Genomic DNA, 27,134 nt, shown 5'->3' on the forward strand with positions numbered 1-27,134 from the left:
TTTTCAGCTGCTGGTACAATAGAATTTAATGATGCATTTCAGCTAATTAGAGAAAACGTTCGCCCCAATTACTGAGATTTCATTCTGTCGCTTCCACATACTTAATTTTATAGATATTTTGAATTCAGCTTTAACCCACAAGCAAATTAATCACTGTGATTTAATTCAGTCTTAGCTTGTCTTTTGTGAATAATGCTTTCTCTAATACAAATTGTGGCATTAAAATCACTACTGATGTGGAGATTGTAGCATTTTTATCATGAAAGTTTGCCTTAGGCAATTTAAAAATATAAAACAGTACCTAGATTAATTTGATTTGGTTGAAAGTATTTTATTGACTACTAATTACTATAGTTGCTTTAAATTCTTTTCAAATTTAATAACCAAAATCCGTCCTCTGGGCTTTGCTACTTGCTAACATTCTGTGCAGTTAAAAGACAAGAGAAATGGGTGGAATGAGTGAGGATTTAAAAGGGAAAGAGCAGATTATGGGAAAAAAATAGAAAGGATGATAGTTAAAGCTCAAAAAATCTATCCTACAGTTTGAAATGATTTTACTGAGAAATAATTCAAATAAAGTAAATGGCTGGGGACTTTATTTTCAGCTTTAGGACTGTATGAAAAAATATATAACTCGTAGCATGTTGTGTAGACCACATATTTCTCATAATACTGGAATCATTTTCAGCTTGTTTTGTAGAATGAAATTTCAAACCTTAAGGTTTTTTATTTTCCACTGTCTAATATTTTTTTTTCTAGCATGTTCTTTGAAGAAACTCAGAAAAAGCTCTTTGGTCTTCATTTCTTGTTTCATGGGTTTTGTAATAAGCATAAAGTTATCAGTAGGCAGATCCCATTATATGAAAAGTTCTGGCAGAATTATGCAAAACATTCAGGCAGAATTATGCCTTTAGAATGTAAAGAAATTGATTTTGAATATTTTAAAATCTTGGATTATTTTTAAACCAGATCTATAACAGAAGCACTTTACTTCTTCCAAATATAGTAGGCAATATATATTTTTTTTCTACGAATTAAAGTAACTTTCTTTTAATCAGTTTACTTTTATACAAACATATTTTTAAATTTAGGAAAGCCTGTCTAAATATTTCTTTGTATTCCTAAATGTGAAAAATGGGGATACATTCTTATATATTCATGGTGTCATTATCTTGGTTCAATATTTAAATTATTTAAATGCCTCAAGAAGTTTTTGTAGCAATGTACAGCTGAACCCAAGAGTGAAAGCACTAGCCTTCCAAGAAGAGCTCCCCCCAGTTAAATATGCCATGTAAGTATATACATGTGAAGATAGTAAAACAAAACTGAATTGGTATTAAGATGCATTAATAGGACTTTTGTCTCTGGATCAAGAGAGGTACTAAGCATCCCAATACAGTCCATGTTATTCAGATCATAGATAAAATATTATGTTCAGCTATCAGCTGGATATTTTAAAAGAAATATTATCAAATGGCAGCACACTTACTAGAAGATAATCATGATCACATAAAGTTCTGGGAATCTTGTTATAAGTTAAAGGAAATATGAATATTTTGTTTGGCTAATTGAAGACTTTGGGGAGAGGTATGACAGGTGACCTGAACTATTTGAAGTATTTAAAGATGCAGTGATCTATCTGCTTCAGGAGGAAATTAAGTCCCTGTGGGTAAAGGGTACAGACAGAACATCGTCCAAAATGAACTTGTAGGTCCTGACACTGAAATTACATGACAGCTGTATCTGAATGATTTAGAGTTCTATTACATATCATAACCTTTTTACAATTAAGAAACATATATTCAAGAGATCCTGTATTAAAAATTACAGAATAAAATTCAGTAATGGTTCAATAATTATTTCCCAACAACTTTTTATTAGTACATCTAAGTACTGTAGTTTTACACATGAAACTAACTGGTTTTTCCAAGGTAGCAGAACAAATACCATCTTAAAAAAATTATGAGGACTCAGTATCCCTGTTGGGGGCTAAACTAGCCCAGGCCCATTGGACAATTGGCGTGTTTTTCCTGTGGTCTTTAAATAAACTGCTTGTTGGGCAAGAGAGACTATGGCTAGTTTATTATTATAGGAAACTATATTTTAACCTGTTTTGTGAAAGCACCATGGCCCAAATATCTGAAAACTGTGACCTTTATATCTATACTTATACATGGCAAGGGAATTTAACTATTGTCATGTACACATGTGCTTCTCAGTTGTTACCTAGTGAAAAATTACAGGGTAAGCATTCAGACTTATTATTGACATTTCTTTTTTCTAGCTGACCTGCAGGCATTACCTGAAAAGGTAGACTTTATCTGAAACCTCAATTATATTTTTCCTTTCATGGATCAGAAGTTAAATAAAATAACACTCAAGGGTTTATTAGAAACATTATAAGTAGATAGGAACTTTAATATTTTCTGTGATAGAAATTTGAAGCATCAAATTATATTTGGTGTGTCATGGCTTTTGGCATGGTTTAAGAGTACTCCAATGCCAGCTTTATATTATTGTTAGCTAATAAAATTACTAGCAAACTTCTTGTGTGTCGGGTAGTAGGCAGTATTATTTTTCTCTAGTAAGGATAGGGAGACACTGTATAACTTAGGTTAAAACCTGAGTGGCTTAAACCTTTCTCTAGGAATAATATTAAGTGCATTATTTTTATGTACCATGTTGAAGTTACGTTATTGCATTAGAGTGGGCTAGTTTGTATTTCATTTTCTCACCACTCTGTCACTAGCCTCTGAGGAGGGGACTACAGAGTCATTTGATAGCTATAGTCCAGGAATGAGAAAGAGTTGTCCATATAGGGCCATGGATGACTTGCTCAGTAGCCTGGCCTTATCTTGACCATGAGGATTGGTTTCCATGCTCAGTGTTCACATCAACAATGGAGATACCACCACCCACCTTACTTAGTTGTCTAGAGGATGAAAAGTGCCCACATAGTGCCTGCATAAGGTAAGCAATAATAAGTGTAATTAAATAATTTAGTTTATTGAGGTTATAATCAATTGACTTCCTCCTTTACTAATCATAAACTATAAAAAGTAGGTCATGCCTGGCATCATTTTTACCTTAGTCTTTGCTTGGTATTCAGTCCATACTGTTGTCTTTATTTTTTTTTATCAAGCATCTTTTCCGACCATAAGACTAGAAATCAACTACAAGAAAAAAATTGCAAAAAACCACAAACACTTGTAGCCTGAACAGTATGCTACTAAACAACCAGTGGATCATTGTAGAATTCAAAGAAGAAATAAAAAAATACCTAGAGTCAAATTAAAAAGAAAACACAGTAATCTAAAATCTATGGGGTGCAGCAAAAGCTGTTCTAAAAGGGAAGTTTATACAAGCCTATCTCAGGAGACAAGAAAACTCTCGAATAAACAACCTAAACTTATATCTCAAGGGACAAGAAAAAGAACAAACAAAACCCAAAGTTAGTAGAAGGAAAGAAGTCATACAGATGAGAGCAGAAGTAAATGAATAGAGCCTGAAAAAATATAGAAAGATAAATGAAAGTAAGAGCTGGTTCTTTGAAAAGATAAACAAAATTGATAAACCTTTAGCCAGACACATCAAGAAAAAAAAGCGAGAGCCTGAATCAATAAAATCAGAAATAAAGAAGTAGTTACAATCAACAACACAGAAATACAAAGGCTCACAAGAGATTACTATAAACAGTTATATGCTAATAAAATGAACAACTTAGAGGAAATGGATAATTTCCTAGAAATATAAATCTCCCAAGACTGAACAAGGAAGAAATAGCAAATATGAACAAATTACCAGTAATGAAATTGCATCAGTAATAAAAAAAAAAACTTCCCAACAAATGAAAGTCAAATCAAAACAACAATGAGATATCACCTCACACCCATCAGAATGGCTATCATCAAAAAGACCAGAAATAACAAATGTAAGTGAGGCTGTAGAGAAAAGGGAACCCTTAGACACTGTTGGTGGGAATGTAAATTGGTATAGACACTATGGAAAATAGTTTGGAGGTTCCTCAATAAACAGAACATAGAACTACCATATGATCTAGCAATTCCACTCTTGGGCACATATCCAAAGAAAACAAAACACTAATTTGTAAAGATACATGCACCCCAGTGTTTATAGCAGCATTACTTACAATAGCCAAGATATGGAAGTAATCTAAGTGTCCATCAACAGGTGAATGGATAAAGATGATGTGCCACACACACACACACACACACACACACACACACACACACAGGAATACTACTCAGCCATAAAAAAGAATGAAATTTTGCCTTTTGCCACAATGGGGGACCTGGAGGATATTACACTTAGTGAAATAAGTCAGAGAGACAAGTACTGTATGTTATCACTTTATATGTGTAATCTAAAAAATAAAACAAACGAATGAATATAACAAAAAAGAAACAGACTCAGATATAGAGAGGAAAGTAGTTGTTACCAGTGGGAAGAGGGAAGGTGGAGGGGTAAGATGGGGTAGGGGATTAAGAGGTACAAACTACTATGTATAATAACTTTAAATGGAGTATAATCTATAAAAATTTTGAATCACTATGTTGTACAACTGAAACTAATATAATGTTGTAAATCAATTATACCTTGAAACCGTGGTTTCACAAGGGGAAAGAAAAAAAAGGGAAACATGGTTTTGCAGGATATTGTAGTAATTGCTATGGAGTGGTAAATAAAAGTATACATAGTCCCTGCTCTTGTGTTGCTCTGAGTTTAATGTGAGAGGAAAGACTTAAATAACCAGAGTTAAATGTATGATTCCAAACTGTGATGATGCTTGAAATATAATGCAGAGAACTATGGAAGATTTAAAAATAATAGAAGAGGGAGTGGATCTAGTTAAGGTTGGAGGATGTAGGTTTAAGACGGCAATGGAGAAAGCAGTAAAATTTGAACAGAAAAGCTTGTTAGAAAATGAAACTTCACATATTTTATAACAGAACTCAAATTACCTGTATGCTAATCCTCAAGTAACTGGTCTGAAGATGGAAAACAAAAGAAAGGAGAAAAAACAAAGGTCTAGTTAGTACATTAGCTACTTAAATCATTAATTAACTATACATAGACTCTACATTCTATGTGCTATGGAATAATTTGAACTGAGTATTCATATTGGCTGAAAATCTTACTCTAAAACCAATAACAGCACATACGGGGGCATATGGACTCCACTGGTTCCCTAGTCCTGATTAAGCTAATCAGCACATATTTGTTTAGAAATGGGTCTGCTGCCTTTGTGGACAATTATCAGAGAATACATTCATGACCAGAGCATACTTTACACATTCTGTTTTCATTGTTTCTACCAAGGATGAATAAAATGTTAGAAAAAAATATTTTTCTAACCATTTCCCCCCCAAAATGTTTATTTAATAGAGATACATGACATATAAAATAAGAAATTAGAGCTAGGCACAGAAGAAACTATGATAAATCACCCATAATCCCACCACTCACAGGAATGTAGCTTGCCACAAACATACAGTACCACTATAAGAAATTACAGAATGAATATATCAATAGTGGTCCTACCATCAAACTTATTACTTATATAGGACACCTATTACAAGAAAAAAGCCTGATTCTGTAATCAAAATTTGGTGGAGTACTAGAGTTAATATTCTTGATAATAAATTTATCTTTAATTGGTTTTAAGAAAGTTCTTGTAATAAATCTCCCTACAAACTTACAGAGGAAGAGTTTCATTTCTGTGGCTGTTTGAGTGCTATTGTAAAATGTTCAAAGGTAAGAAAAACCAAAATATTCAAAAACAAAACAAACCAAAACAAACAAGCAAACAAAAAACCCTAAACAGTTTAATTTTTCCTTTTTGATCCTTAGTTTTAAAGTACATTCTAGAAGATTCAAAAGAACTGAGAGAAAACCTCAAATCTTAATTCCATGACCTTTACTTTCTCACTAATAAAACGTGAGACCTGATATCACTTAATCTTAATATACCTCTGTTCTCTATTTGCAATGCTGCATAAGAATGTTAGTGTCAAAGCACGAGCTATTTCACAGAGGTAAATTTTCCAGTTGACTGAAACTTGTTCTTTCCTGCACAATTATTTAAGAATCTTGAGAAAAGCCTTTCAAATGATGTTACATGTTTTCCTTAAAGAGAATATTATATATTACATAAATTAGGAAAATATTTTCTTCACAAGGAGCACTACACCTCCTCATGAATTTAGACATGTACTTGTTTAATACTTTAGCTCCAAATCCATAATAGAGAAAGGCAGTTTGGTTATTATAGTTTTAAGGATAACCTCTTAAAATAGTATATCAAATATTTATTCTTATGTTTGTTCATATTTGTATTGACTTTTATGGACTTCTCATAAAATTAAAATCAATATAAAACAAGACAGTACAACAGACATGCATAAACACTTCCACATATATATACAAGAAAGAATTAAATACAATAGAGGTGTCTAGCCACCTGGAGTGTCATTTTTACTGAATTTGGTCATATTGATCTTTTGATTTTCTTGGCAGCTAAATTAAAAAGAGAAATGTTGTCTATTAAAGGAGGCAAACACATTTGCCTAAAGACTAATATATTTTCTTCTGGCATTGAATCCAAATAGGACTTTGTCATGCAAATCTTTTGTTTGCAAGCAATAGAGTATATTGATTAAGATCAGGGATCAGCAAACTTTTTGTGTAAAGGACCAGAAAGTACATAGTCCAGACTTTGTGGGCCATGTGGTCTTTGTTTCAACTACTTAACTTTGTCATTGTAGCATGAAAAGAGCCATAGACAACATGTAAATAATGAACACTGCTTGGTCCCAATGAAAGCTTATTTATAGTTACATTAATTTGAATTTCATATACTTTTACATGTCATAAAATATTATTTTCCTTTTTTCCCGCAATTATTTAAAAATGTAAAAACCATTTTTAGCTTACTGGCCATACAAACACAAGTGGAAGTCCAGATTTGCCCCTCAGGTCCTAGTTTGCTGACCTCTGCTTAAGATTACTACATCTCTAGTCAGATTGTCAGATTTCTATCCTATTTAAAATTGCAGCATCTCTACCCTTAAAGTCCTTAGGTAACTCCCACAGTTTAATTTTCTTCACAGAACTTATCACAACTTGAAGTATTTTATATATATAGTTCATTTCTTTATTTGTTAAATGTGCCACTATTAGAATAAACATTTCATGCAGGCAAGGAGTTTTGCCTCTTTTGTTCATTGCTGAGTAATTTGCACTTAGAATAGTGATTGGTACATGTTAGATGATCAATAAATTTTTATTTTATCAATGGATATAATTCTGGGGTTCATAAGGACATATACATTTGGAAGCCATTAATATATAAAAGGCCTTGAAGACATGGCTGTGATCACTCAAAATGACATTATAGCTAGGAAAGAGAAAAGAGTTTTGAGAAACTCCTACATTTAATTGAAGTAGATGAGAAAGGGCCTGAAAGGACATTGATCAGTGGTTGGTGATATCAGATCAAAAGCAGAAATATTTTATTTTATGGAAATCAAGAGAGAAAATGAACAACTATCTTGAAATCTTCTAAAATATAAATAAAATGTGAAAAATTCTGCTTGGATTTTTCAACGTAGAGCATATCTGTGGACTTGATAAAAGCAGATTTATTAGAGTAGTGGAGACAGATGAAACATTGGAGTGAGGAGGAGTAATGTGTAGTAATTAAGAGTGTGATTTTGGCATAGGGATAATCAAATTGACATATGGTAATGGTGCAAGTTAATGAATGTAAAAATAGCCCCAAACATGTGGAGAGACATTATATATGACAGAGATAGGCAAATATACATGAGTGGGAAAGGCAAGACCATTCAACAAATGTTATTGGGCATAGGAAAAAAGTTCAATCTGACCTCTCCTTCCCACCATATCAATCAATTCTGGGCTTTAAGACTTAAATATGAAAAACCTGTGTCAATTTCATATGGAACCACAAAGAACCTCAAACAGCCAAAATAATCTTGAGAAAGAACAAAACTGGATACATAACACTTCCTGATTACAAAATACTTTAGAAGTCTTCAGTAATTAAAATAGTATGGTGCAGGCCTAGAGACAGACCTATAGACCATGGAACACAATAGAGAGTTCAGAATTAAATTTGCACATAAATAGTCAACTGATCTTTGACAAGGTGCCAAGAATTCACAATGGGGAAAGGATAGTCTCTTCAACAAATGGTGTTTGGAAAACTGGACATTCAAATGCAAAAGAATGAAATTGGGATCTTATCTAACACCACACACAAAAATCAACTCAAAATGGATTAAGACATTGCCAAGACAATGACAAAAAGACAATCAAGAAAATTTTCCCTATGTTTTCTCCTAGGAATTTTAGAGTTTCAGGTATTATGTTTAAATCTTTGCAATGATTTCTTGGATATGACACCAATAGCATAGGCAACAAAAGCAAAAATCGACAAATGGAACTGCATCAAACCAGAAAGCTTCTGCACAGCAAGGAAAGCAAATAACAGGTGAAAAGGCAACTTACGGAATGGGAGAAAATATTTGCAAACCTATGTCTGTTGAGGGGTTAATATCCAAAATATATAAGGAACTCACACAACTAAACAGCAAAAAAACAAATAACCCAATTTAAAAATGGGCAAATGTCTTGAATAGACATTTCTCCATAAAAAACATACAAATACCCAAAAGGTATATGAAAATGCTGTGTTATAGAAAGAGCAAAAGGGCTTTAAGTCACACAGACCATGAATCTTATTGACCTTTGTAAAATGGAAATAAGATCTGCATTGTATAATTTTCATAAGGATTAAAATTGTTGGTGTCATTTTCTATTTCTTTCAAAATATGAACCAGTTGAATCTAAGAAAACAATATTGAAATCCCTGCCACACTGTGTTTGAACCTGAGGAGGAGGATATTTGATTTGCTACTCTCGTAAAATATTAGATACTGTGATTTCAAAATAGGCGTAAGGCTGACTATCCAGGGCAAGGTTAACTTTTCTTTTTTTTTTTTTTTAACATCTTTATTGGCGTATAACTGCTTTACGATGGTGTGTTAGTTTCTGCTTTATAACAAAGTGAATCAGTTATAAATATACATATGTTCCCAAATCTCTTCCCTCTTGCATCTCCCTCCCTCCTGCCCCTCTAGGTGGTCACAAACTACCTAGCTAATCTCCCTGTGCTATGCGGCTGCTTCCCACTAGCTATCTATTTTACGTTTGGTAGTGTATATATGTCCATGCCACTCTCCCACTTTATCACAGCTTACCCTTCCCCCTCCCCATATCGTCAAGTCCATGCTCTAGTAGGTCTGTGTCTTTATTCCCGCCTTACCCCTAGGTACTTCATGATTTTCTTTTTCTTAGATTCCATATATATGTGTTAGCATACGGTATTTGTTTTTCTCTTTCTAACTTACTTCACTCTGTATAACAGACTCTAGGTCCATCCACCTCACTACAAATAACTCAATTTCGTTTCTTTTTATGGCTGAGTAATATTCCATTGTATATATGTGCCACATCATCTTTATCCATTCATCTGTAGATGAACACTTAGGTTGCTTCCATGTCCTGGCTATTGTAAATAGAGCTGCAGTGAACATTTTGTTACATGACTATTTTGAATTATGGTTTTCTCAGGGTATATGCCCAGTAGTGGGATTGCTGGGTCATATGGTACTTCTATTTGTAGTTTTCTAAGGAACCTCCATACTGTTCTTTATAGTGGCTGTATCACTTTACATTCCCACCAACAGTGCAAGAGTGGTCCCTTCTCTCTATACCCTCTCCAGCATTTATTTTTTTCTCGATTTTTTGATGATGGCCATTCTGACTGGTGTGAGATGATATCTCATTGTAGTTTTGATTTGCATTTCTCCAATGATTAATGATGTTGAGCATTCTTTCATGTGTTTGTTGGCAATCTGTATATCTTCTTTGGAGAAATGTCTATTTAGGTCTTCTGCCCATTTTTGGATTGGGTTTTTTGGTTTTTTGTTATTGAGCTGCTTGTAAATTTTGAAAATTAATCCTTTGTCAGTTGCTTCATTTGCAAATATTTTCTCCCATTCTGAAGGCTGTCTTTTCGTCTTGCTTATGGTTTCCTTTGCTGTGCAGAAGGTTTTCAGTTTCATTAGGTCCCATTTGTTTATTTTTGTTTTTATTTCCATTTCTCTATGAGGTAGGTCAAAAAGGATTTTGCTGTGATTTATGTCATAGAGCATTCTGCCTTTGTTTTCCTCTAAGAGTTTGATAGTGTCTGGCCTTACGTTTAGGTCTTTAATACATTTTGAGTTTATTTTTGTGTGTGGTGTTAGGGACTGTTCTAATTTCATACTTTTACATATACCTGTCCAGTTTTATCAGCACCACTTATTGAAGAGACTGTCTTTTCTCCACTGTACATTCTTCCCTCCTTTATCAAAGATAGGGGGACCATATGTGCATGGGTTTATTTCTGGGGTTTCGATCCTGTTCCATTGATCTATATTTCTGTTTTTGTGCCAGTACCATACTGTCTTGATTACTATAGCTTTTTAGTATAGTCTGAAGGCAGGGAGCCTGATTCCTCCAGCTCCATTTTTCGTTCTCAAGATTGCTTTGGCTATTTGGGATGTTTTCTGTTTCCATACAAATTGTGAAATTTTTTGTTCCAGTTCTGTGAAAAATGCCAGTGATAGTTTGATAGTGATTGCATTGAATCTGTAGATTGCTTTGGGTAGTAGAGTCATTTCCACAATGTTGATTCTTACAATCCAAGAACATGGTATATCTCTCCATCTATTTGTATCATCTTTAATTTCTTTCATCAGTGTCTTATAATTTTCTGCGTACAGTTCTTTTGTCTCCTTAGGTAGGTTTATTCCTAGATATTTTATTCTTTTTGTTGCAATGGTAAATGGGAGTGTTTTCTTAATTTCACTTTCAGATTTTTCATCATTAGTGTATAGGAATGCCAGAGATTTCTGTGCATTAATTTTGTATCCTGCTACTTTACCAAATTCATTGATTAGCTCTAGTAGTTTTCTGGTAGCATCTTTAGGATTCTCTATGTATAGTATCATGTCATCTGCAAACAGTGACAGCTTTCTTCTTTTCCGATTTGGATTCATTTTATTTCTTTTTCTTCTCTGATTGCTGTGTGACTCAAACTTCCAAAACTATGTTGAATAAGAGTGGTGAGAGTGGGCAACCTTGTCTTGTTCCTGATCTTAGTGGAAATGCTTTCAGTTTTTCACCATTGAGGACGATGTTGGCTGTGGGTTTGTCATATATGGCCTTTATTATGTTGAGGAAATTGCCCTCTATGCGTACCTTCTGCAGGGTTTATATCATAAATGGGTGTTGGATTTTGTGGAAAGCTTTTTCTGCATCTATTGAGATGATCATATGGTTTTTCTCCATCAATTTGTTAATATGGTGTATCACATTGATTGATTTCGGTATATTGAAGAAACCTTGCATTCCTGGAATAAAACCCACTTGATCATGGTGTATGATCCTTTTAATGTGCTGTTGCATTCTGTTTGCTAGTATTTTATTGATGATTTTTGCATCTGTGTTCATCAGTGATATTGACCTTTAGTTTTCTTTCTTTGTGAAATCTTTGTCTGGTTTTGGTATCAGGGTGATGGTGGCTTCATAGACTGAGTTTGGGAGTGTTCCTCCCTCTGCTATATTTTGTGAGTTTGAGAAGGATAGGTGTTAGCTCTTCTCTAAATGTTTGATAGAATTTACTTGTGAAGCGATCTGGTCCTGGGCTTCTGTTTGTTGGAAGATTTTTAATCACAGTTTCAATTTCAGTACTTGAGATTGGTGTGTTCATATTTTCTATTTCTTCCTGTTTCAGTCTCAGCAGGTTGTGCATTTCTAAATATTTGTCCATTCCTTCCAGATTGTCCATTTTATTGGCATAGAGTAATTCTGTTGTTTTTGGATGGAACGTCCTATATATATCAATTAAGTCCATCTTGTTTAATGTATCATTTAATACTTGTGTTTCCTTATTTTTTTTTCATATAGGATGATCTGTCCATTGGTGAAAGTGGAGTGTTAAATTCCCCTACTATGATTGTGTTACTGTCGATTTCCCCTTTTATGGCTGTTACTATTTGCCTTATGTATTGAGGTGCTCCTATATTGGGTGCATAAATATTTACAATTGTTATATCTTCTTCTTGGATCGATCCCTTGATCATTATATAGTGTCCTTCTTTGTCTCTTGTAATAGTCTTTATTTTAAAGTCTATTTTGTCTAATATGAGAATTGCTACTCCAGCTTTCTTTTGATTTCCATTTGCATGGAATAACTTTTTCCATCCCCTCACATTCAGTCTGTATGTGTCCCTAGGTCTGAGGTGTGTGTCTTGTAGACAGCATATATACGGGTCTTGTTTTTATATACATTCAGCCAGTCTGTGTCTTTTGGTTGGAACATTTAATCCATTTAAATTTAAGGTAATTATCGATATTTATGTTCCTATTCCCATTTTCTTAATTGTTTCGGGTTCGTTATTGTAGATCTTTTCCTTCTCTTGTGTTTCTTGCCTAGAGAAGTTCCTTTAGCATTTGTTGTAAAGCGGGTTTGGTGGTCCTGCACTCTCTCAGGTTTTGCTTGTCTGTAAAGGTTTTAATTTCTCCATCAAATCTGAATGAGATCCTTGGTGGTTAGAGTAATCTTGGTTATAGGTTTTTCTCCTTGATCACTTTAAATATGTCCTGCCAGTCCCTTCTGGCTTGCAGAGTTTCTGCTGAAAGATCAGCTGTTAACCTTATGGGGATTCCCTTGTGTGTTGTTGTTTTTCCCTTGCTGCTTTTAATATGTTTTCTTTGTATTTAATTTTTGACAGTTTGATTAATATGTGTCTTGGCGTGTTTGTCCTTGGATTTATCCTGTATGGGACTCTCTGTGCTTCCTGGACTTGATTAACTATTTCCTTTCCCATATTAGGGAAGTTTTCAACTGTAATCTCTTCAAATATTTTCTCAGTTCCTTTCTTTTTCTCTTCTTCTTCTGGGACCCCTGTAGTTCGAATGTTGGTGCATTTAATGTTGTCTCAGAGGTCTGTGAGACTGTCCTCAGTTCTTTTCATTCTTTTTTCTTTATTCTGCTCTGCAGTAGTTATTTCCACTATTTTATCTTCCAGGTCACTTATCCGTTTTTCTGCCTCAGTTATTCTGCTATTGATCCCATCTAGAGTATTTTTAATTTCATTTATTGTGTTGTTCATCATTGCTTGTTTCATCTTTAGTTCTTCTAGGTCCTTGTTAAATGTTTCTTGCATTTTGTCTATTCTATTTCCAAGATTTTGGATCATCTTTACTATCATTATTCTGAATTCTTTTTCAGGTAGACTGCCTATTTCCTCTTCATTTGTTAGGTCTGGTGGGTTTTTATCTTGCTCCTTCATCTGCTGTGTGTTTTTCTGTCTTCTCATTTTGCTTATCTTACTGTGTTTGGGGTCTCCTTTTTGCAGGCTGCAGGTTCGTAGTTCCCGTTGTTTTTGGTGTCTGTCCCCAGTGGCTAAGGTTGGTTCAGTGGGTTGTGTAGGCTTCCTGGTGGAGGGGACTAGTGCCTGTGTTCTGGTGGATGAGGCTGGGTCTTGTCTTTCTGGTGGGCAGCTCCACTGCTGGTGGTGTGTTTTGGGGTGTCTGTAGCTGTATTATTGTTTTACGCAGCCTCTGTGCTAATGGATGGGGTTGTGTTCCTGTCTTGCTAGTTGTTTGTCATAGGGTGTGCAGCACTGTAGCTTGCTGGTCGTTGAGTGGAGCTGGGTCTTGATGTTGAGATGTAGCTCTCTGGGAGATTTTTGCCATTTGATATTACATGGAGCTGGGAGGTCTCTTGTGGACCAGTGTCCTGTATTTGCCTCTCCCATCTCAGAGGCATAGCACTGACTCCTGGCTGGAGCACCAAGAGCCTTTCATCCACAGGGCTCTGAATAAAAGGGAGAACAAGTAGAAATAAAGAAAAGAGAGAAAGCAAGAAAGAAAGAAAGAAAGAAAGGGAAAGAAATGAAAGGAAGGAAGGAAGAAGGAGAGGGAGTAAGGGAGGAAGGAAGGAAGAAAGAAATAAAATAAAATAAAATAAAATAAAATAAATTTATTAAAATAAAAAATATGTGGAAAAAAAAATTTTTTAAGTTAAAAAAGAAAAAGAAAAACGGACAGACAGAACCCTAGGAGAAATGGTGAAAGCAAAGCTTTACAGACAAAATCTCACACAGAAGCATACACATACACACTCACAAAAAGGGGAAAGGGGGAAAAAATAATATATCTTGCTCTCCAAGACCACCTCCTAAATTTGGGATGATTCGTTGCCTATTCAGGTATTCTACAGATGCAGGGTACATCAAGTTGATTGTGGAGCTTTAATCTGGTGCTCCTGAGGCTGCTGGGAGGCATTTCTCTTTCTCTTCTTTGTTCACACAGCTCCTGGGGTTCAGCTTTGGATTTGGCCCCGCCTCTGCGTGTAGGTCGCCTGCGGCCGTCTGTTCTTCAGACCGGACGGGGTTAAAAGAGCAGCGCTTTGGGGGCTCTGGCTCACTCAGGCCGGGGGGAGGGAGGGGTATGGAGTGTGGGGCGAGCCTGCGGCGGCAGAGGCCAGTGTGACGTTGCAGCAGCCTGAGGCTCACCGTGCGTTCTCCTGGCTAAGTTGTCCCTGGATCACGGGACCCTGGCAGTGGCGGGCTGCACAGGCTCCCAGGAGGGGAGTGGAGTATAGTGACCTGTGCTCGCACACAGGCTTCTTGGTGGCGGCAGCAGCAGCCTTAGCGTCTCATGCCCGTGTCTGGGGTCTGCGCTGATAGCCGCGGCTGTGCCCGTCTCTGGAGCTCCCTTAAGCAGCGCTCTTAATCCGCTCTCCTCACGCACCAGGAAACAAAGGAGCAAGAAAAAGTCTCTCGCCTCTTCAGCAGCTCCAGACTTTTTCCCGGACTCCCTCCCTGATAGCTGTGGCGCACTAGCCCCCTTCAGGCTGTGTTCACGCCGCCAAACCCAGTCCTCTCTCTGGGATCTGACCTCCGAAGCCGCCGGAGCCTCAGCTCCCAGCCCCCGCCCACCCCGGCCGGTGAGCAGACAAGCCTCTGGGGCTGGTGAGTGCTGGTCGGCACCGGTCCTCTGTTCGGGAATCTCTCCGCTTTGCCCTCCGCACCCCTGTGGCTGCGCTCTCCTCCGTAGCTCTGAAGCTTCCCGCGCTCTGTCACCCGTAGCCTCCGTCGGCGAAGGGGCTTCCTAGTGTGTGTGGAAACCTTTCCTCTTTCACAGCTCCCTCCCACTGGTGCAGGTCCTGTCCCTATTCTTTTGTCTCTGTTTTTTCTTTTTTCTTTTGCCCTACCCAGGTACGTGGGGACTTTCTTGCCTTTTGGGAGGTCTGAGGTCTTCTGCCAGCGTTCAGTGGGTGCTCTGTAGTTGTTCCACGTGTAGATGTATTTCTGATGTATCTCTGGGGAGGAAGGTGATCTCCATCTCTTACTCTTCCACTATCTTCCTCAACCTCACCAAGGTTAACTTTTGAGTCACTCAGGTCTTTGGGCTTTCCCAGAATGTTACTCATATTTTGTTGATAAAAGAGTGCAGTAGTTGTTGTTGTTAAGCTCTCTTAACCAGTAGACTAGAAACTCTGAAGGTAGTGGCTGTATATATTTTTTTGTCTATATCTGAAAGACAAAACATGTTTCTGGAACTCATAGGTGACCATCAATCGATGCGCAAACGAAATAGGAAACAATGATAGAACTGTTTTAGAGTGCTTTTGAAACTGGTGTAACTCTGATTGGGGCTTGAACCCACACACTGGGACAAAGTGGTAGATAAGAAATGGATTTATTTAGAGAGAACCACACTCCACAGACAGAGTGTGGGCCATCTCAGAAGGCCAGAGTGGCACCAGGGTACGGGGTTGTCAGTTTTTATAGGGGTGGGTAATTTCATAGGCTGATGAGTGGGAGGGGTATTCCAGCTATTTGGGGAAGGGGTGGGGATTTCCAGGAATTGGGCCACCGCCCACTCTCTGACCTCTATGGTTGGCCTTGGAACTGTCTGGCCCATGTGGGTGTGTCATTTAGCTTGCTGATATGTTACAATGAGCATATACTGAGGCTCAAGGTCTAGTCCATCTTGGACCTATTTGGTTCTAATCAGTTTATGTCATTGGGCTATGTCATTCTTTTAAAGGTTGTGCCCTGCCCCCTTCACTCCTGTTTTGCTTTGAAAACCTCTGTGGACTTAGGAAAGCAGTTATACTGCTTTCTTAGTGTATTAGATTAGTTAACACACTTTGCAAAGCTAATATCGTTAAAGGATTCATTAACTGGAAAAATAATAATTGCATAAAGATTTTGTTCAGGTCTAAAGCATCACTAAGGACCAAACATATTCTTTGTCTAAATGAGATTTTCAGTACAGTTTTGAAGTGTCTGGGCATTTAAGAAGATGAAACTGGAATATTTTATAGAGAGCTGTTATAAATTGCAAAATTACAGCTTGGTTTCCCAGAGCAAAGGGTTTTTTGACTAAAGCCTTTGGCTTTTTGCTAGAGGCTAATGCCTCAGGTCAGAGGTTTGGAATTTGGTTTACCCTGGGGCAGAAGGACAAACTGTAGTTGTCTCTGATGAGATTAAACTAATCTTCCAGCCAAGGTGGCACATGTAACTTCAGAGCATACAGACGGTTCTCCTACTGAGGGGCGTTCTCAAGTATTTTTAGCTTTATGAAAAGTAACACAATAAAAGTGTATTAATGGCACCGAATGCAATGCTCTGTTATTAGTTGATGTTCGAGGAGCTCTGGTTGTTTGAAGGAATATTTGCCCTTCCTGAAAAGAGAGGGAAAAAACTTTTAGTTTTTGTTAATACAACGCTCTTAGCTTTATTTAAAAAAAACTTTTTATTTTGAGATAATTGTAAATCACATGCAGTTGTTAGAAACATCATAGAGAGATTCTACCTTTCACTTGGTTTCCCTCAGAACCAGGAAGATGACATTGGTATGAATCATCAACCTTATTCAAACTTCGCCAGTTTACACACACTAATTTCTCTCTGTGTGTATGTGTGTCTGTGTTTGGTTCTACAACCAGCAATTTTATCACAAGCATAGGTTCATGCAACCACCACCACAGTCAAGGTACAGGGCAGTTCTATCACAGGGTCCCTCGTGCTATCCTTTCACTGCCACAGCCTCCTCTTTCACCCACACCTTCCTAAATCCTGGCAACCGCTAATCTATTCTCCAGCTCTTTAATATTGTCATTTCAAGAATGCTATATAAATAAAATCATGTAAACTTGTGACATTAGCTTTTTTCATTGTATGTGTAACTCCCTTGAGATCCATCCAAATTATTGTGTGTATCGCTAGTTTGTACCTTTTCATTACTGAATGGTATGCCATGGCATAGATGTACCACAGTTTGTTCAGCTATTCACCCACTGAAGAAAATTTGTGTTGTTTCCATTTGGGGCTATTACAAATAGAACTACGATAAACGTTCATGGACAGGTTTTTGTATGGATGTTAATTTTCCTTTCTTTGGGATAAATGCCCAAGAGTGTAATTGCTGGGTCATATGTTAAGCACATGTTAGTTTTGTATGAAACTATCAGAGTAGATATACAGTTTTGTATACCCACCAGCAATATATGAACAATCTGTTTTCTCTGCATCCTCGCATCATTTGAGGTTATCACTTTTTTTTATTTTAGGTGAGCAGTAATATCACATTGTAGGTTTAATTTGTATTTCCCTAATGGCTTATAATGGTGAACATATTTTCATGTGCTTATTTTTCATCTGTTTGTTCTCTTCAGTAAAACATCCTTTCATGTCTTTTGCCTGTTTACGAAGTGGATTATTTTTTTTAATGTTGAGTTTTGGTACTTCTTATATATTTTAGATATTTGTCCCTTGTTGGATATATGATTTGCAAGTATTTTTTTCCAGTTTGTTGTTTGTCTTTTCATTCTCTTCAAGTTTTATAGTCTTATATTTTATATTTAAGTCCATGATGCATTTTGAGTTAATTTTTGTGTAAGATGTAAGATTTAGGTTGAAGTTTGGCCTTTTTTTGCCACTGTATGTCCAATTTTTCCAGCACCATTTGTTGAAAAGAGTGTCTTTGCCAATATCATTCTGTTTTCATTGCTACAGCTATATAATATACCATAACATTGGATAGAGTGATTCCTACTACCTTGTTCCTTTTTCAATGCTCTGAGCTATTCTAGATCTTACACCTTTCCATTTACATTTCAGAATAAGCTTGTCTGTGTCTACCAAAAAACCTTGCTGGAATTTTGATAGGAGTTGCATTAAACTTATAGATAAATCTGGGGAGAGTTGACCTATTTACTATGTTGGGTCTTCCAATTCATTAATATGGTATATCTCTCTATTCATTTAGGTCTTCTTTGATTTCCTTCATCAGCATCTTGTGATTTTCAGAAAACAGATCCTGTCCCTGTTTTGTTAGATTTACTATTTTATTTTATAAATTATAAATGATATTATGTTTTAAGTTTTCATTTCCATATGTTCACCATTACATTTTGTTTTTTTGAATATTTCTTTAGCCTCTCATCTATTGCTTTTCCTCACAGTCAGCACACACCTCCAGCAAAATTTCTAACAATTTGCTGTCTTTGACCTGCCATATGCAGAAACTAGGTCATGTTTGCAGGATGTGGGGCTCTGGTAGAGTTCCTTGAAGAATCAAGTGACGTCTGAGGGCATCTGTTACATGCAGATCTCACATGCGTGTGTGACGGTCTTTTCTCCTATTCATGGACAGTTTTACTTCTCTTGTATTCATGGCTATTTTCTGGATGATGAGAATTGCAACAAGTTTGATTATTGTCATGTCTGGTTTCTCAGCAATGAAGACATTGGTAGCAAATAGCAATGTAAGTAATACATAAAACAAAATTCATTCAGAGTTAATTTCCCCGAAGTCCCTTTAATAATGTCAACATAGCATGCTATATCAAAAAGATGATCATTTGGTTTCTAGTATATTGCAGAATATTAATGAGTTTTGAAGGAATTTCTTAAACTTAAGAAAACCTATGTATGTCTCCTGTGCTACTAAATGGGCTCATGTATATAAGGAAAGTTTGTTTATTTTTGGTCCTTAAAACATTGAAATGGTTTAGTCACCATGACAACATATATACTATTAAGTAAACAGTGAAAAAACTGGCAGTATTTACTGTTCTGTTTTCAGGTCTTATTAACAGCATTGATACAAACTTAAGATAGTAGACACTACATTTAGTGATAGAAATTCGTTATGATGTACCAGTCATTTAAAAAAAGCTGTTTCAACTACATGAAGTGAAAAAAACATAAATATTGATTAATTATAAATGACCAAGATCTCACTTTGGTTTGGCCTGAGTAGATCAGCTCTCTTTTTCCCAAACATTCCTTAATTATACATTCTTCTGAGCTGCTGCCAATAATGTATTTTCCCTAAAGCTGGCTTCCTTTTTGCAACTTGTTCACTTTTCCTTGTAACTTTGACAGACTAGTGAGTTTGTCTTATTTTCCTGGTGAGATAGGCAAGCAACTTATATGCAAAAACTCTTTGTAACTATTCATTAATGCCACTTCCTATGTATGTTTTACATAAAAATACACTCTATGCCAGTAGTGTGTAATTATTGAATGAAATTAGGTAGTTGTGTCTCCTGCAGTGTTCTATTCCATACATGGTACAACTTAATTCTATCCAAATTTGCCTAATGCTAATACTTTTAGTGGTTGGAAAATGGTGATAGTAATGATTTTCCATATAGTGTTTTATCAGAGAATGGTACTCACCCACACTACATACACAAAAATAACCTGTACAAATCATAGACATAAATATCAATAAGTTTTTATATATGTATATACCATGTAACTGCTACCTAGATGAAGATAAAAACACTTTTATCACCCCAGAAGGCTCATCCCACGCCATGTCCAGGCAATTACTGTCTCCTCCCTACTCCAAATAAACCACTATTTAAAAAATTGAGATATAATTCACATATCATAAAATTCACCATTTTAAAATGTACAATTCAGTAGTTTTTAGTAGATTCACATGGTTGTGTAACCGTCACCACTCTCCATAACATTTTCATCACCCCGAAAAGAAACTTCATCCCCATTCGCAGTAAGTTATTCTATTATCCCCTCTCCCAAGCCCTTGGAAAGGACTAATCTACTCTCTGTCTCTATAAATTTGCTAAATCTGGACATTTCGTATAAGTGGAATCATATGATATGTGGTCTTTTGTGACTGGTTTATTTCACTTAGCATGTTTTCAAGATTCATCCATGTTATATGTAGCATGTATCACTACTTCATTTCTTTTTAATGGCTGAATAATATTCCCCTGTATGAATTTACCACATTTTGATTATCCATTCATCAGTTGATGGGCATTTGAGTTGTTTCCTGTAACCACTATTTTGATGCTAAACTTCACATAAGTGGAATTATACAGTATATATGTAGTATTCACTTATATGGATATATCAAAATTTCTCTGCTCATTCTATGGCTGATGGACACGAGGGTTGCTTCTAAGTTTGGGCTGTTATGAATAAAGATGTTATGAAATTCTTGTACCTGTCTCTTTTTTTTTTTTTTTTTTTTTTGTGGTACGTGGGCCTCTCACTGCTGTGGCCTCTCTCGTTGCGGAGCACAGGCTCCAGACGCGCAGGCTCAGTGGCCATGGCTCACGGGCCCAGCCACTCCGCGGCATGTGGGATCTTCCTGGACTGGGGCATGAACCCACGTCCTCTGCATCAGCAGGTGGACTTTCAACCACTGCGCTACCAGGGAAGCCCTGTACCTGTCTTTTCATGAACATATTTACAGACTTCTGTAGTATATATACATAGGGATGAAATTGATGGTTTGTAGTATTGGTAGAAGTTTGGTTTTATTAGAAATTGTCAAAGAGTCTTGGAAGTGGTTGTACTATTTGACATTCCCACTAGAATGGGATAGTCCAGTTAACTATCTGATAACTGATAGTCCAGTTGCTCCACATGTTCTCCAGGACTTAGTATATTGTCAGCCTTTTACATTTAGCCATTGTGGCGTGTGTGTATTGGTATCTAATTGTGGTTTTAATTTGCATTTCTGCATACTTAATGGTTTTGAACACCTTTAAAAGTCATATTATCTGTATAGATAATCTCTTGTAAATTGCCCAACTCTTTTTAAATTTTTTAAAATTAGGTTTTCTGCCTATATCCTATTGATTTGTAGACGTTTTTCATGTTATCTGAAATATGACTCCTTTGTAAGATACATGTATTACAAATATATTCTTTCAATCTAAGGCTTATATTTCATTTTCTTAACTTTGAAAATTATATTTATTGTACGTGCTTTTAAAAATTAGTTTTAATATAGTCTGTATGTTGTTTCTTATAATTTACTTATGCATGAAATACTGCCATAGAAAATCTAGGGGGAATAGTTGAGCATGTAAATATTCAAGTAACTGTACTCTTTTGTCTATTCCAGTTGTCCCAGAGAGCTAAATTCCTGAGACATGTTACGAATAGTGAAGGGTATAATTTACAAGGAAGCTTTGTCTGATATTGCTATCCCATTTCAACTATACAAAATAACATACCAGGCTTTATTCAATAAGAACATATTGATCAGGGTCTAGTCTATAAATGTCGACATATTGGGAGAGTGAGTGGAAGAGCTTGGTGTTCTTTGAAAGATATCTGCTTTTATAGTACATAGACATCTTACACATAAACACTGTTATATATACTGTATCTGTCATCTGTATGACAGAGTTGTGAAAAAATGTTTCAATATGATCTCAATTGTTCAAACATTGGGATTTTGTTTTATTTGATTTATTATTCTGCTTAATAATTTCCTAATCTTTTCAAGACAACTTAACTTTCTAGCTGTTATTTTTTGTATGCTTGATTTTATCCATCTGGATACACACATGCACACATATATGGAATTATTTGGAATTGGAAGCAATATAAATAATCAACCCACATATCTTTTGCTTCATTTACTACTCATGACTTCTTTTGACTACCTTTACTTTCTACAGTTTATATTAAATTACATAAATATATTAAATTACATTAAGTAATTTGAAAGAGACCCGATGCATATCTTTAGGAACTGAATGGTAGGTTGAGACATGAACATTCATAGTCACAATCATTCTGGAAATAATTGTCACTACTGATTTAGTGGTTCCAATTTCTGTATCATTCATTTTCTTTGGATAATACCCGTCTGTTTGAAAGGAACTTTTTTAAAAAATGAAAGTTATATAATTTAAGGTGCATAACATGATGATTTGGTTACATATACATAGTGGAATGATTACTGCAGTCAACCTGATTAACATATCCATCTCCTCACATAGTTACTATTTATGTTTGTGTGTGGTTTTAAAAGTAAACTTTAAAAGCTAGAAATTGTCATACTGAGTGAAGTAAGTCAGACAGAGAAAGACAAATATCATGTGATATCACTCATATGTGGCATCTAAAATAAGGGTACAAATTAACTTATCTACAAAGCAGATAGTTACAAATGTAGAAAACAAACTTATGGTTACCAGGGGGAAAGGGGGCGTGAGGGATAAATTGGGAGGTTGAGATTGACATACACACACTACTATATATAAAATAGATAACTAATAAGGACCTACTGTATGGCACAAGGAACTCCACTCAATGCTCTGTAATGACCTATATGGGAATAGAATCTAAAGAAGAGTGTATATATGTATATGTATAATTGATTCACTTTGCTGTACAGCAGAAACTAATACAGCATTGTAAATCAACTATACTCTATAAATATTCATTTAAATAAATAAATAAAGGGATCAATTGCATATACCCACTCTTTTTTAGATTCTTTTCCCATATAGGTCATATCCATGTGGAAAGAACATATAGAACATATTCATGTTTTTTCCAGGCATTAATCAACTTTGCCCTTCCAAAGTAACATCTGTTGGCTTCAAGAACCGTACATTGATTTTGCCAGTTGCTGCGCTTTATATAAATGGACTTATGTAGAGAATACTCTTTCATGTCAGGCTCTTTTTTAACCAGCATTATGTTGTTGAGATTCAGGTGTATTATGTGTAGTTGTTTCTTCTTTCATTCTTGTTGCTGAGTAGCAGTCCATTGTGTGAATATGCCACAATGTATTTATCTATTCTAATGTTTATGGATCTTTGGGTAATTTTCAGTTTGGAGCTATTATGAATAGTGCTGCTACACTTGTTCATATGGTTTTGTCCATATATATAGACATTTCTGTTGAGTGTATACCTACAAGTTGAATTGTTGGATGTTAAGGTATAATATATATATACAGCTTCTTGTCACCAGGTAATAGAAGTACTAATTCACTTCCACCCACAATATAAGAGAGGAACTCATTCTTTTAGAGATGCTGGGAGCATCATTTGTCATAGATGACTTTTAAAAAGATCATGTTCAGATTGTTTCTAGGATGGTTTCCAATCTTCTGCATAATCAATTACTTTAAAAGTATAATTTTAGAAAATATTTTCACATGTGTAAAAGTGTTCTTATTTAGTCAGATATATGCACATATAAAAATACAGACATGAGATAGAGAATAGAGAACAATAGAAACTCTAAATTTCATCAGAGCCCTACCTTTGGAAAGTTAGTAGCCCCAAACAGCAGCTTTAACAAGTTAAAAAATTGGTAACAACTGCTATTTGTTTCTTTTCACTGCTCACCCTACTAGAAAACCAAGATCATGAAAAACTTGGTAGAATTGGTTTTCTGTGTTTTTTAAACAAAAACCTTAGGTCTCACTTTTGTATATGAAGTCTAGTCACAGGAAATTTATCTGTAAAGTGAAACCTATGTATTTTAATCTATAATCTCTCACTGGTTAGAGCAGTCTTCTGTCACTAAATATGACCTTTTACTTTTAAGAAATGGAAGTTAATTTACTTTGGTTTTATTTCATTACATGGTTCTGAGTTAATTATCTAGAGGTTTTGATACCCCCAGAAATTGGCAGACTAACCTCCAGACAGCTGCTCTCTCTTGGTCCACATGGCTGCCAGGCTATAGTTAAAAATAATAATAGTAAGGTGAGCTTTCTTTTCTTCTTATAAAATGAATGAGAATTGAATTCCTGTAGAGAACACTACTCCACTTGTTGGCAGTCTTGAACTCCTCATTCCCAGGAAGGATTGTAAAAATGTTTTATGTGCAAATGTCACTTGCCTGACATTTTCCACTAATTTTCACTAACTTAATACCCACTCAGTTGGATTGGTGAGCAGTGATTAATTAGCAATGCATAACAATTGCATGAAAGGGAGCAGAAATTTTGAAGAATGTCAATGATGACTTCAATGCCTATCAAAATGTCATCAATGTATTTATTCCATTGCCCTAAGAAAACTGGATCATCTTCACTAATCAGTTATTACTAAAGATAGCTGATACTATATTATTCCTGATACAGGATTTTATAGATAAACAGCAAAATATTTTAGAGCCGTAAGAGACCTCAAGAGGGAGCCTTGTTTAGTTCACTACCTTCAGGCACTTAAAATACAATTATTCCCATTTTCACTCTAGAAATTTGTTGTAGGTTGATTAGAAGTGGTCCATCTGTGGTCACTGAACTAGGGAGTAGTGGTGGGAAAACACCTCCACTAAGACTAAAGTGTTCCAGCCTCTGTCTCATGTCACTATACAGTTCTTTTGTTTCAGGTGAAATTGCCATTTGTTTCTCTTTCAAATGAAAATGGGAGATTTCAGAGAGAGATTATTAAAATCATGTAAGATACTCTCATATACTACCAGTCAAAGTGTAATTTGGTACAACTTGTTTGGGAAGCAATTTGGCAAGAGCCTTAAAAATGTTTTTATACATTGCTCACTAATTTTACTTCTAAAAACACTGTCCTTAGACAACCAGATATAGGTACAGGGTATTTGTTATGACTTGATTTATGAAAGGTAAAACTGAAAATCTCAATATCCAGTTATAATGCAATGATTAAGTGAATTGTGTTATAATGATATTAGGGATTATTATGCAATGATTCAAATTTTGTTTTTAAATCAATATTTCATGGCATGGGAAATGATTATAATATGACATTGAGTGATTATAGCATGAAATAAAACTTTAGAGACTCAAGTTTTATGAAAATGCTATATACATATATAAATATGTATAAATAATGAAGACATTTTATTTTCTTTTATAGTTTTTTGATTTCCCATGTTTTGTATAATGAGTATTAAAATACATTTTAAAGTATGTTCAAAGAATGAATAAAAGAGGATAAACCTTCTTCCTTTGACTCTAGTCAAGCATTTCCTTAGAGAATCTTGATTTAACTTCTTGGTTTCTAATTAAAGTATGTAGGCTCACTCTTCTTCTAAGCTTCCTCTAAGCACTAATACCATAATGGATGAAAGTGATGGGGGAAGGAATCTACCTGAGTGACATTTATCAAATGTTCTCTCTATGCTAATATCTAGTTCAGATCCTTTCAAGATATACACTACAACTTACGTATAAAATAAGATGACTTCCCTTTGGCAAATAGTAATGGATAAATAAATAATTTGTCAGTGAATCTTCATGTCTTTACTGACACATTCTATATGCATTATATTTACTGGAGCTAAAATGAAAGGGTTTAGTTATAAATGGAAACAAATTTGCAAAGAATTTTGTAGTACACTAAGAACAAGAAAACATCAGAAAGTAACAGATGTTATATTTTATTGCTGGTTGAACTTCACTCAGGAGCATGGCTTAAGAGCTGGAACTCAACAGTTTTGGATTTTGCTAGTAATTTATTGAGAGGCCTTGAGCAAATCACATAACCTTTATGTTATATATATTTGCATTTTCTGTAAAATGGGGCATTGGACTAGGAACAGTAATTTTTCAAGCTTTTCCTATCTGGAAGCTCCAGGGAGTCAGGCACCATGAGAATTTTAGCTCATGGATCTGGAGGGCCTGCATAGTAGCCAGCATGTAACTAGCATATAACCAGAGCTCAGTAGCTATGAGTTAAATGAATGAATGTGACCTCTGGAGCCCTGCCTAGGAGTCTGCTTTTCCGTCAGAGTTTCATCCAGCATAATTCTGCTTGTATCTGCTTTACATATTGGGCATAAGGTGAGATTTCATTAAAAAAGTAAAGGATAATTTTATTGCTGTAAATAAAATTTTGAAATCTCTAGGACAAAGTCCTTTCAACTCCGTGATAATTTAATGTTACTACAATGTGCTATTATTTAAAAATACAGATCACAACACCTTTATTCTCATTTTCCCCTTCTATACAATACCAAATTCTATGATAGAGCTGTATATAAATTGTATTTATGACACAGTGAGAGTTGGTCTGTTTTTTTTGATGGATGAATCAGAGGTGACTAGACAGAGAAGGAGATGATGGGGTATGCCAGTCAAAAGGAACAGCATGTGTAAAGGCAAACAGCCATGAGCAAGCATGGCAACTTTAGAGAGGTGACAAATACCATGTGACTGGGATGCAGGGTTGAAGGAAGGTAATAAGGGTTGTGGCTGGAGGAGGCTCCCACCATAAAGAGCCTTGTATGCTTGCTTAGAACTTGAGCTTTATCTGGTGGGAAAGCAAGCTTTTAGATTTTTAAGAAAGTGAGATAACATGATTATGTTTTATTAAAAGAGTTCTCTATAAGGACCTACCATATAGCACAGAAAACTCTACTGAATACTCTGTCATGGCCTATATGGGAAAAGAATCTAAAAAAAAAGAGTCGTATGTATATGTATAACTGATTCACTTTGTTATATACCTGAAATTAACACATTGTAAGTCAACTATACTCCAATAAAATTTTTTTAGAAAAAGGGGTTCTCTAGTCTCAGTGGGTTTTTTTAGGTGTTTTTTTATAATTAATTTTTATTGGAATATAGTTTGCTTTACAATGTTGTGTTAGTTTTTGCTGTACAGCAAAGTGAATCAGTTATACATATACATATATCTACTCTTTTTAGATTATTTTCCCATATAGGTCATTACAGAG

At 35.4% G+C, this 27,134-nt stretch overlaps 1 protein-coding gene across 1 annotated transcript in view; it reads left to right on the forward strand.

Annotated features, from left to right (window-relative positions):
• Positions 1 to 27,134, forward strand: part of KCNH5 (potassium voltage-gated channel subfamily H member 5) — a 321,016-nt gene that overhangs the window by 222,068 nt on the left and 71,814 nt on the right. The gene's annotated exons all lie outside the window — the stretch shown is intronic.

Source organism: Neophocaena asiaeorientalis, unplaced genomic scaffold (genome assembly GCF_003031525.2).
Source record: "Neophocaena asiaeorientalis asiaeorientalis breed wild unplaced genomic scaffold, Neophocaena_asiaeorientalis_V1.1 scaffold698, whole genome shotgun sequence".
NCBI classification, from domain to species: Eukaryota; Metazoa; Chordata; class Mammalia; order Artiodactyla; family Phocoenidae; genus Neophocaena; species Neophocaena asiaeorientalis.